Genomic DNA, 13,242 nt, shown 5'->3' on the forward strand with positions numbered 1-13,242 from the left:
TTCAGGAAAAGAAAGGTTCTCGTAATGAGTTTGTTTCACACGTTTAATCATCCCAGGTGACTCCAAGCATCGCGGGTCTGATTCCTAGGTCCGTCGCGTGCCCCCAGAGCCTGAGTATGATGAGGAGTAGGCCCATACTGAATGCCGGAGCTCTTCCGGTTTTAACTGTTAACAGAAGAGTTGTGACATTGAAATCCATCTCAGATCTTTGACTCAGGTGACAAAACTTTTTGCATATTTTCACATGAATGTTAGGATACCAAAAACTAGAAAACGGAACTCACATCCCCCCAATTTGTGAGTTATCCCAACACTTCGTGATGTCCCAGCCTGTTCAGTTCCTCAAATTAATCCTTTGAAGCATCCTTGACTTCCTCTTCTCTCTGTTACCAACTTGACAAGTCTTGCAGATTTTTACTTCCTAAATATTTCTGCAGCTAGCCTCTGCTTCCCCTGCAGCCTAGTAATGCTTCTTAGTCTTATTTCCCAAGTCTGGCTTTCCATAGCAGGAGCTCTTTTACCCCGACTTCCTCCCGTCTCATGTCTCCTGTCATTCTCTGCTCACGGCCGGTTAAAATGGAAATCTGATTTCTGGCACGCACACCTTTCCTTCAGTTGCAGTTCCTATTACCTACACTGCATTTTCTCTGGATGCTCTGGAACTAGAGGTTCCTTCAAGAATATCCAGGATGGGTAACTGGAGTGACAGTCCAGCGGGTAGGGTGCTTGCCTTGCACATGACTGACCTGGATTCAATCCCTGGTATCCCATCCCTTATGGTCTCTGAGCACAGCCAGTAACAATTTCTGAGTACAGAGGCAGGAGTAACCTCTGAGCATTGCCAGGTGTTGCCCAAACACCCTGCTCAAAACAACAACAACAAAGGAATGTCCGGGATGGACCAGATAGTATAGTGGTGGAGGGGGAGGGGCGAAGGTGCTGACCACAGTTGATTCCCAACACAGTGTAGGACCCCTGGTGCAATAGCAGGAATGACCCCTGAGCACCTTTGGATGTAGCCCAACCCTTCTTCCCCCGCCCCCGAAAAGGAATGTCTATGTTGAAGTATTTCTAGAAGAGGCTAGGATGCATGCATTTTGTCTGCCTTTATATTGGGCTGAAGTTGCTTATTCACAAGGGAAGTAGGTGACTCCATCATGGCTCTGATTCAGAATATAAACTAGGGACGAAGACCCCCGACTTGGGAAGGCTCAAACTTGACATCTCTGATGTCCCACTGTGGACAGGAAACCTGGAGAGAAGAGTGGAGCTGAGACAGAAAATTAAGAGCAGAGATTCTGTATCTTGCTTACCTTCTCTATCTTTATTTCTGATTGTTGAAACCCAGGCCTGAGCCCTGTGTAAATTCTGCTTTTTGGCCAAAGCTAGATAAAGTGAGTATCTGTAACAACCAAAAGACCTAATGAGAATTTGTGAGTCTATCATGGTTATGATTTATTTGATGCTTACAATATAAGTGCACTAAAGCATTTGCCATACATTGTCTCATTTAGTAGTCTTAAATACCCTAGGAGGAGAACCCAATCCAGGGATTTACGGGCAGTCATGCATGGCCTCGAGCTTTAGAAACCTTTCACAACTGGCTTAGTGCTCTATGGCCACCTTCTCAAATGTCTTTGGAGGTGGGGCGTTGGAGGAGAGGGGGGTCATATCTAATAGTGCTTGAAGAGCTACTTAGCATGTTGAGTTTTTTTTTTGGAGGGACTTTTGCTTCTGGAGGCGCTTAGGGGACCATGTATTGCCAGTGATCAAACCTGAAATTCTTGAATGCAAGGTATGCACTTTGCCCTTTGAGCTCTCTCCAGCCACAATCCACCCATTTAGAAAGTCTTTGCTACATTTATTTATTTTATTTACTTTGTAATTCTCTGAGTCACTGTGAATTACAAAGTTACAAACCTATTTATAATGATAAATGTACAATGTTTCAACAACACCTTCACCAGAGTTCACGTCCCTCCACCAAGGTAGGGTTCTTTCCCCCCTCCCCCACCCCACCCCTACTATGGGGATACTCTTTCCCTCTGCCATTGGTACTGTTACTTTTCTTGCCCTATCCAGCCCCACCCCCAGTCCCCCTCCCGTGGCAAGCTTTCTGCTAAGACCAGTTCTCATGCTCTACATTTCTATTGCTTCTGGGCCTTTGTTATCTCCCCACTATGTTTCTTTATATCCTACATATGAGTGAGATCATTGTGTCTGTCCTCCCTCTGACTGACTTGACTCAGAACAAAGCTCTCCAGATCCATCTATGCATCAGCAAAATGTGTGACCTCATCTTTTTTTTTCTTTTTCTTTCTTTTCTCTTTTTTTTTTTTTCCTTTTTGGGTCACACCCAGCGATGCACAGGGATTACTCCTGGCTCATGCATTCAGGCAGTGCTCGGGGGAACCTTATGGGATGCTGGGAATGGAACCCAGGTTGGCCACGTGCAAGACAAATGCCCTACCCACTGTGCAATTGCTCCAGCCCCATGTCTTCATCTTTTCTAATGGCCGAGTAGTATTACACTGTATATATGTGCCACAGTTTCTTTATCCAGGCATCTGTTCTTCGGTGCCAGGGTTGTTTCCAGATTATGGCTATTGTCACTAGTGCTGCCATGAATGCAGGAGTGCAGAGAGTTCGAAACATTGTGTTTGGGGGCCCTTGGGAGATATACTAAGAAATGGAATTGCTTTGTCATCTGGAAGCTCAACTTGAGTTTTTTGAGGAATGTTCACATTGTTTTCCATGAGGCTGGACTGACCAGTCAACATTCCCACCAGCAGAATATGAGGTTCCCTTTTTCCTCGTCACGGCTTTTAGAAAAGGGGCCTGTCATTTTTGCATTCCACAAATTATACAACCTGTTTTTTCTCTGGGGTATTATCTCAAAAGGTTTCTTTCCTATCAGCCTGACACCTTAAATATCAAAATGTGGGATTGGGGTGTGACTCAGTGGCAAAGCACTTGCCTTATTGTAATACCCCGCTTTGTAAAGACTATAACAAAATTGTTAATAGCACAGCGGGTAGGGCGTTTTGCCTTGCACTCGGCCCACCTGGATTCGATTCCTCCACCTCTCTTGGAGAGCCCAGCAAGCTACCGAGAGTATCCCACCCACACGGCAGAGCCTGGCAAGCTACACGTGGCATACTTGATATGCCAAACACAGTAACAACAAGTCTCACAATGGAGACGTTACTGGTGCCCGCTCGAGCAAATCGATGAGCAAGTGATGACAGTGACACAGTGAATAACAAAATTGAATTGGTAAAGGAAACTTCAGTCACATACTCTGCATGGTTGGGTCAAGTAAGGTTTTAAGGTTTGTCCCTGAGCTTTCTGGGCCCCCTCTGTATCTATGCGCTGACTCAGCTCCTTGCTACCCCGCTAGACCTGACCAGGGCCACCTGTCCTGACTCCCTGAGAAGTTACAGAATGTGTACCCTTCCGCTGAGCAGTGTGAAAAAATAACTTTCTCCTTTTGATCATATGACTGAAACCGGATCTTGTTTTCCTTGCACTTTGTTAGGATGTAGGGTGGTGTTTTGTTTTACTATAGATTGCGGTTAATCTTGGATGCTTTTTGATTGACACATTGCAATGTAGTTTTAGGGCACAAATGAGGGTAAGAGGCCCAACCCACTGTTCACTTGTTCGGGACAGATGAATAAAGCTTCTTGTAAATCTTTCCTATTTATTTTTGGCAGCTCTCATTGACTTCAGCACACTTGGGTACAACATAATTTTATAAGGCTCTGGGTTCAATTCCTGACACTAACAAAAGCAATAATCAAATAAAATGTTTGTCGTAAATAGCCAAGTAAGGGGACATAGAGCAAGCAAATTTGTTTCCCAATTTTTTTTTTTTTTGCTTTTTGGGTCACACCCAGCGATGCTCAGGGGTTCCTCCTGGCTCATGCACTCAGGAATTACTTTTGGCAGTGCTTGGGGGACCATATGGGATGCTGGGGATCGAACCGATCAGCCACGTGCAAGGCAAACGCCCTACCTGCTGTGCTATCGGTCCAGCTCTCTCCCTGACAAATTTAACTCTGATAAATTTTTTCATAGAAAACTTTTTTTTTTAATTATTTATGTATTGGCATCTGGGAGTGGCCTCTACCCAGTGCTCAGGGGCGTCCTGGCGCTGTGCTCAGCAGTGACCCCTAGTGGTGCTCAGGGGACCATATGTGGTGCAGGAAATTGGAATGCGTGTTGGGGCTGTCAGAGCAGCTTACAAGGCAGGTGCCTGACCTCTAAATCTTTTAGAGGCTTTTGCTCTAGAGGACACAGAGGACAGCCCAGCCCTTTAAGGATCTGACCGTTTGTCTCTTGATTCCCAAAGCAGTGCGAGCAGTTTCTTGCTTCTGTGTCCTCACATATGTTTTGCAATCTGGCCTTGCTCATTAACACCTTCTGATTATAATTGGCTTCTCTTGTAAATTTACCTCTGAGGATAAAACACACTCCCCAGTTACAATGAAATTTCCAGAGTGCTTGATAGTTACAGTGGACATTGTAATTGACAGCTGACGGCCCTTCTTAATCACCTGCGAGCTTGTTAGAGACGCAGACTTGGCCTCACTCCAGACCTACTGAACCAGAATCTGCCTTTTAACAAGATTCCTGGGCAATTCCTCCAGCCAGTCATAATAGTTTCATTTCACAGGAGAGGAACTGTTTTAGTAATGGTTGTGCCTTTTCTACTTGGAACCACTGAGACACAAAGAGGTGCCAACTCAGAGCACCAGAGCATCTGGGGGGACTAATGCTTCTCTCTCTCTCCCTCTCTCTCCCTCTCTCTCTCTCTCTCTCTCTCTCTCGCTCTCTCTCTCTCCCTCTCTCTCCCTCTCTCTCTCTCTCTCTGTCCCTCTCTCTCTCTCTCACTCACTCACTCTCTCTCTCCTCTCTCCCTCCCTCTTTCACTTCCTCCCTCTCTCTGTCTCTGTCTCTCGCCTCTCTGTGTCTCTGTCTCTCTCTTCTCTCTCACTATCTCTGTAAACAAGGAAACACATTGCCCCTATTCGTATGACCACAAGGAAACCCAGACAGAGGCTGAGACTACTAGTAGCCTCAGAGTCCCCCTTCGTTCATGACAGGTCCTGGGGTTGTTCCCTGAGCTGGAGGAGGCACAAGAGGGAACGAGAGTTCCGACTTTCCAGTAACACACTTCTTTGCACCTTAGGAATGTGTCTGTGGCCTGTTGAGACAAGTAGTTCTCAAGCAGAGCTGCACAGCAGAATCACTGGGGAATATTTTAAATATATATATCAATTCCCAGGCTCCATTCCAGAGACTTTGATTTAATGGTGCTGGGCTGAAGCCTGGACCTTGATATTTTTAGAAAGCTCCCCAGTGGTTATAACATGGAGCCACCGTATTGCTTTGCTCTATCAACCTTCTGCTCCCCCTCCCCAGTTCCTGTCCCTTTGTTGCTGCCATGATTGCAATGACCAGGGGTCGTATAGGAGTCATTAAAGAGGGTCTCACATCCCTTCAGTTTTGGCACTCGTTCCTGGCTGTACATTTTCGTCTAAGTTCCTGGCTGCAGTGCTCACACTGGCTCACAGGGGGTTTGCATTCCTGGCCATGTGCCTGCACTTCTTTACTTGTGGTGCTTGAGGGAGTCTTCTGCCAGGAGAGCTAGATTAGCATTTTTCCATCTTTCTTCTTCCTCCTTCTCTGTATTCCCCCTCTGTACATAACGATTACTTCACATATATTCCTTTCCATTGTGTTGAAGTTTATAACACAATCTGTGTTATCCATCATTTCCATATTGCTTCATCATAACACATCACCACTTCCAATTTCATTTGGATTTGGTTCTATACGGGGTTTTGCTGTTTACCAAAAAGGCATCCCCGTTAACCATTCCCTAGCTGTTAATTCTGTGGGTGGATCAGCTAATTCAGTTGAAGATTTTGACGGATCTCTCCAGGACTTACCTGTATATTGTGGTCATCGGATACTTTGGCTGGAGCTGCATGACTCTGGTCTGGCAGGCAGCCATAGCCCCGTGAAACCCTCCCGCAGCCTAGCTAGGACACTTACCATTGGCAGAATGAGAAGGAGGTTGCACCCAGTCACTCCAGGCCTTTGCTTGGAACAAGCAAGTAAGACACTTCCACCAGAAGTCACAGGCTGAAGTAAATCATAAGATCAGCCCAGTTTCAGAAGATGGAGAAACACACTTTGTTTCCATAAAAGGAGCCACAAAGAATTTCCATCTACTTCTGATTTTTCATCATAGCCCCTGCTCCTTAAATTATTTCATGCTTAAAAATACTTTCCTGCTTCAAACTCACAATTATTTGGAAGTATTGTTGCTGTCTTCTTTCTCAGAACTTTGTAGACAGTGCCCTGAAGACAAAGTGAGGATGATTTGATCTTAGCCTATTTAAAATATTTTTCTGTGCTCTTTCATTTTTCTATTTTGGTTTTTGGGCCACACCCAACTTGCTCAGGGCTTATTCCTGGCTCTGTCTTCAAGGGTCATTCAAGACTCAGGGGCCCATCATAGGGTACCAGGTCAAACCCACATCAGCAGCATTCAAGGCTATATCTCTACATGATCTCTCTAGCACCCAAAAAGTTTTTCTGTGCTCTTAAAGTTCAGTGTCTTAACCATACTATGTCTCACTGTCAATCAGCCTCAAACAGATTTTCTTGACAGTGACGATATAATCTTAATGTTTGAAAATTAAATTCTTTGTTTGTTTTTTTGGGGGGTCACACCCAGCCATGCTCAGGGGTTACTCCTGGCTTTGCACTCAGGAATTGCTCCTGGCAGTGCTTGGGGGACCATATGGGATACCAGGGATCAAACCCGGGTCAGCCGCGTGCAAGGCAAACGCCCTACCCGCTGTGCTATTGCTCCGACCCCAGAAAATTTAATTCTTTTCATCAACTTAAGGAGATTTTTCAGTATACTATCTTTGAATATTTTTTCTCTGACTCTTGATAGTTTCTCTACTTTGGGAACAGTGTTGTTTTTATCATATTTTTGAAGTAGAATAGCTTTATATAGGGAATATTTGAGAGGATAGGGAGAGTCACATAAATAAGATACATTATACACCAGGGGGCTGGAGTAATGGCACAGCGGGCATTTGTCTTGCACAAGGCCGACCCAGGTTCAATTCCTCCGTCCTTCTCAGAGAGCCCGGCAAGCTACGGAGAGTATCCTGCCCGCACGGCAGAGCCTGGCAAGCTACCCGTGGTGTATTTGATATGCCAAAAACAGTAACAACAAGTCTCACATGGAGACGTTACTGGTGCCCGCGTGAGCAAATCGAAGAGCAATGGGATGACAGTGATGACACAGCAGGAGCTGAGATGCAGGCAACTCGGGAGCAGAGTTCCCAATTTACATTTATATTTACGTTCCACATCTACAATTACTATTCTTATTGTTTTGTTTATTTTTTTTTAGCTTTTGGGTCATACCAGGTGATGTTCAGGGTTTACGTCTGACTCTGTATTCAGGAATCATTCCTGGTGGAGCTCAGGATACCCTATAGGATGCCGGGATCAAAACCAGGTCGGGCACATGTAAAGCAAGTGCCCTACCTACTGTACTATCTCTTCAGCACAGCTACTATTGTTTGGTTTGGTTTGGTTTTTCACCACACCTAGCAGTGCTCAGGGTTTACTCCTGGCTGGGGCCCCAGGGACCACATGTGGTACTAGGAATTGAACGCAGGTGAGGCCAGCAGCCTACAAATTGTGCCATCTCATTGGTCCCTACAATGACTCCTCTTGATACATCTTTGTGTAACATGTGCTTCTTCTTGATAGTTGTTTTAATAGCTTTACCTCCCCTCCCCCCATATACACTAGGATTCAATCAAGCCATCCCCCTCCCCATGTTAATTCTATTTTCTACCGCAACATAATGGCATTTCGGTTTCTGTGTTTCCTTGGCTTTCCTTTTCATCTCGGTGTGATTTCTTGTTTATTTATTCTCATTGCTGTAATTTTAGACACAACTGGTGGTTTTCACTTCTCTCAGTGGTCAGGACCACGGGATGCTGGGAACTCAAGCCAGTCTTCTGCATGCAGATTGGGCCCTTAGATCATGAGCTCACCCCAGACCTATTGCTGCTTTGGAGCCACACCTGGTGTGGTTGACTGCTCCTAATTTGGGGTTCGAGGGTCACTCCAGACAGTACTGGATGCCCCTCCAATGCCAGGGATCAAGCTTAAAGTTCCTACAAATAAAGCTTATGCTCTGGCCCTTTGAGGAATGGCTCTGACCTTCATTTGGAGTTGGAGTTTTAATGTCATAGACACTGATCACTGTCCCTTAGCACCCAACTCTGGGGTGCTGAGCTGGGGGTTGTGCAAATGTCATTTTGTTTCTAAAACCCTCCACGGTAGATATTGCCAGACATGGTCACCCAGAGAGAGACTAGCTGGGAGAAAGGAGGTTCCTCTCTTCCCAGTTTGCATGTTATTTCTGCAAAATCATTTCATAACAACCTGCAGCCTGGCTGGGTCCTTTGCTTCCAGTTTTCACTTATTTACATACTTTCAGAACTAGATTCTTGGTTCCTCTTCAAAGATATAGTAAGTCCTCAGTAATGTCATTATACGTATATTGGAGGGAGGGGGCTGTGGAGATTGGGCCCCACCCAGCAGTGGTCAGGCCTTACTCCTGACTCAGTGTTCAGGGTTTATTCCTGGTGGTGCTCCAAGGGAAATAAGCACTGCTGAGGTTAGAACTGGAGTCAGCTGCAAGCAAGACAAGCCCCTCAAGCCCTGTACCGTTTCCCCAGTACTCATTGTCTAGGTATTCCTAGAAACGGACTTTTGTTCAATGTTGGCAGGGGTTGATTTGTTTTGTGTTTTCTCATCAGTGCTGTAGGGAACCACCATCAAACAGAAAGATACTCTCTGAGGATTGCTGTGTAAGCCTGACAGTGTTCCCCACAGAGGGATAGGCCTCGTTCCGCAGGATCTTTTGTCCAAACCCCTGTGGTACCCTCCCTTCAGTGGTCCAAGTCCCAACTCTGTCGCACTCCCACTCTGTTCCTCTGTTCAGATTTGTCCCCGTCTGTCCTTTATGCCCCACTTATTCCTCTATTTCTCCAGGAATGAGAGCTTTCAAGTGAGGGTCACTGTTACTCTCTGACCCTATTGTTGGGTCAGCTTTTAAAAGCTGAGGGTTAACCAACACCCTCGTGTTATGGTTTTTGTAAACAAAACCCACACGGTCTCTATTTTCAGTTCCTCTCTACCTAAACTGATACATCATCTTCTGGAATTTACTTTACTTTACTTTACTTTAGGAGCATCTTACTATGACAGAAGAAGCATTCGTAGAGAAAATATGACTTAATTTTTTTTCACTGTGCCCTGATTTTCTGCATCCTATTTATTTATTTATTGTTTAAATGAATATCTTTTCGGCATATTGGTAGCTCTACTACTAGAAAACCTATGTTTTGAGCTGTAAACTGTGCATGATACAGTTTACTCACTTGACAAAAACAATTCAGTGGGGTTGACACATGCGATTCGGTGCGTGTCTCTAGATGCAATGAAAGCATCAGGAGTCATTTTCAGATTGTTCCCATCACTTCAGGAGGAAACCACATACCTTTAGTCTACACTCCAGTATCACCATCACCCCCCTCCGGTCTCAAGCAAGCACCAACGGGCTGGAGAGATAATTTGCCTTACTCTGTACATTGCATTTAACTAGAAAGTAGTTTTGTTCGTGACTGACTTCTTTCACTTCACATCTTATCAAGGTTTATCTATGCTACAGCACTTATCTGTACTTCATGCTTTTTTACAGCCAAATTCTATTGCTTTGCATGCATATGCAACATTTTCTTTACCCACTCTTCGGTAGATAAACATTTCAGCTGTTTCCAATATTTGAAGACTATGAATAATCCGGAAGGACTTTCTTTTCTTTAAAGAATGAAGTTAAAAAACAAAATTTAATCAAGAAGATTTTATTGACTTGATTGAGTAATCCCTGAATCTGGCAGCATTTGATCTAGCCGTGGAAGGTCTTACTGAGCAAGGACAGGTTGTACATAATTAAAAACATTTAATAATGAAAAAGAGGATAGGACTAAGTGTTTTAACAAAAGACAAAATTATTTTAGGCAAGATTACTCTTTGTTAGGGGAAAACAGAGTCAGTTTATCAAGCAGACTGCCTGACATCGCTGATCAGGTTGGTCGTTATATTCCTGTGAAGGGTTGAGATGGCTATTTGTTCAGCTGCTAGATTTGGTTTGGGAATGTGAGTTTGGGATGAGTGACTCCATTTTAGGTTTGGTGGACCTTTTAAAGGATGGGATCTCAAGGACAGTAGATACAAGGGCCAGGGGGATTGCCCCATAGCTGGAAGCCTGCTTCTTGAGCGGAGGGGAGAAGGCAGATGGAATAGAGAAGGAATCACTAAGAAAATGATGGCTGAAGGAACTAGTTGGGATGGGAGATGCATGCTGAAAATAGATAATGGACCAAACATGATGATGTCTCAGTGTCTGTGTTGCAAGCCATAATGCCCAAAAGTAGAGAGTATGGGGAATATTGTCTGCCATGGAGGCAGGGGGAGGGTGGGAAAGGGGAGGGTATACCGGGGATATTGATCGTGGGGAATGTGCACTGGTGGAAGGATGGGTGTTTGATCATTGTGAGATTGTAACCCAAACATGAAAGCTTGTAACTATCTCACGTTGATTCAATAAAATTTTAAAAAATTAAAAATAAAATAAAGGATGGTATCTATCAGGCGGGGTTATCTGTCCTTCTGTGTGATGCATTCTTTTATTTTTCTCCCTTCATAGAATATATATTTTTTGAAGTAAATAGATTTTATTTTGAAGGTTTGTGAGGGGGAGGGAGAGAGAGGGGAGAGAGAGAGAGAGAGAGAGAGAGAGAGAGAGAGAGAGAGAGAGAGGGAGGGAGGGAGGGAGTAACGTGCTCAAGAGAGAATGTGGGCTTCTCTAAGGGCAGAGAGAGAGCCCTACACATCCCAGCAGTAGACACCAAAGCATCTAAGCAACAAAGTACACATCTCAAAAGGGGAGATGCAGGCGACACATGTGCTCAGGTACCACCCACATGGGCACAAGCAGCACATGGGCTTGGGCAGCTTATGCACCCTTCATAGTATTTTCATGAAAATATTAATGAAAAGTCTCTTCTGCCCCTCACCCACCTCTGTTAGTCAAGCTATGGCAAAATCCGGCATGCTTTCTTTGGACTCTGTGTAAGCGTGAGTGAAATATTTTTGATAGCTTTCTGACTCATCTGGGACTATTATAAGTTCTCTCAAAGCTATAGTTTAAAGAGTGGGTGTAGTTAGTTGTTTATTTGTTTGGGGGGTCCAGACCGCCAAATCAGGAAAAGCTCAGGGGCTCTTCCTGGTCCTGTGCTCAGCAGTAAACCCCGGCCATGCCATATTGTGGTGCCAGGGATTCAAGTCGGGGTCAGCAGTGCCATAACCCCTGTATTATTGTTTTGTTTGTTTTGGGTGGGCACCCAGTGGTACTCACCCAAGTCTGTCCTCAGGGATTGCTCCTTAGGGTACTTGGGGGGATCATGTGGTGCTGGGGACGCATCTGGGGCTCCCACATGCAAAGCTCAGGCTCCGTTATTGAATTATTTCTCCGGCCCTGGGTATAGTTTTAAGACACTTGACTATTGCCTGAGGAAATCGAAATGCAGGGGAGGGAAGGCATGTGGTCAGCACTACATTGAACTTTTCTTACATTAAGCTGCAAGACTGGGGCTGGAGCCACAGCACAGCGGGGAGGGCATTTGTCTTGCACACGGCTGACTCGGGTTCAATTCCCAGCATCCCATATGGTCCTCCGAGCACCGCCAGGAGTAATTCCTGAGTGCAGAGCCAGGAGTATCCCCTGAGCATCGCCAGCTGTGACCCAAAAAGGAAAAAAAAAAAGCTGCAGGACTTAGGTTCTCAACGCAGATTCTCTTGACCATTAATTTCTTTGTGTTTTGTTTTTAGGCTGCCCCCGGCTGTGCTCAGGGTTTACTCCTGGCTCTGTGCTCAGGAATGAACCCTGGCAGTACATGGGGGACTTGTATGTGATGCCAGAGATTGATCCAGAGTTGGCCACGTGCAAAGCAAGCACCTTACTCCCTCTCGTCTTACGTGCAAGGCAAGGTCTGTGTATCTTTCCGGTTCTTTGAACGTTCTTTATTGTTGCTGCTGCAGGAGCCACGTGGAGCTGGGGCTTAAACCGAGGCCCAACTCATGCAAGCTCTGTGTCGACCCCTTGAGTCACATCCTTGGCCCTTCTTGAACACATTTTACCAACACCCGTGACACCCGGTCAAGGATCCACTCTCCTCCCAGGGAATCCAACTTCTGTCAACTGAGACAGTGTTGGAAAATGCAAATCCGGCGACATCCTCTTTGCTTTCTGGCTTATCCCCTTGTAGCAGTCTGGTGTGTGAGAATTTCGTGTCAGTGCCAAAGAAGAGTCAGAGCCCTGAGCAGCCTCTGCAGAGTCCCAAAAAAACCACCTTCCCCCTCCAGAACAGGGACCGGGTTTCTTCCAGAATTCTTCGTTTGTAGAAGCTTGGCGTAGATTAGTTCCCCGTTTTCAAGATGAAGAGGAAAATTTTCTTAGACAGCCTGAATACCTTGTTCTCGGAGACAGTCACGAGCAGAGCATTTCTCTAAAGCTTTTGTTTCCCATCGCAAAGCAGTTTCCACAATTTCCTTCTGTCATTCTGGTGGTATTCTAAGGAACAACGTGACTCATGCGGGCTTGAATTCCATTCCCTTACCCCAGAGCCAGCACAAAAGAAAAAGACCCTGCTGTTAGCAAAACCTCCACTACCTATTGTTTTCCTGTGACAGGCAATGAAGCAACGTGGCATGTTGCAGAACACTTAGTCTAGCTTAGATAAATTGGGGTGGCTGCGGGCTTACTCGTATTGTAATCTCTGAATGTTTGTGCACTGAGCTAGCCTTGTCATAATCGGGTGTGTGCTCTGCAGAGCCCTGAAGGAGTGGCCCACTGAATCCTAGAGAGAGAGAGTGACAGAGAGACAGACAGAGAGAGACAGAGACATAGAGATAAAGAGAGAGAGAGAGAGACAGACAGAGGCATATTCCTGAATGCCTGGGGTGGATAAGTTTCTTCCATCTACTTTTGCTTTTATTGGAGAATTCTTTGACCCACTCCTCACATTTGGTAATGAGGAGAGCAGAGCTTGGCTTAGTTAAAGTTAG

Source organism: Sorex araneus, chromosome X (genome assembly GCF_027595985.1).
Source record: "Sorex araneus isolate mSorAra2 chromosome X, mSorAra2.pri, whole genome shotgun sequence".
In the NCBI taxonomy this organism is placed as follows: Eukaryota; Metazoa; Chordata; class Mammalia; order Eulipotyphla; family Soricidae; genus Sorex; species Sorex araneus.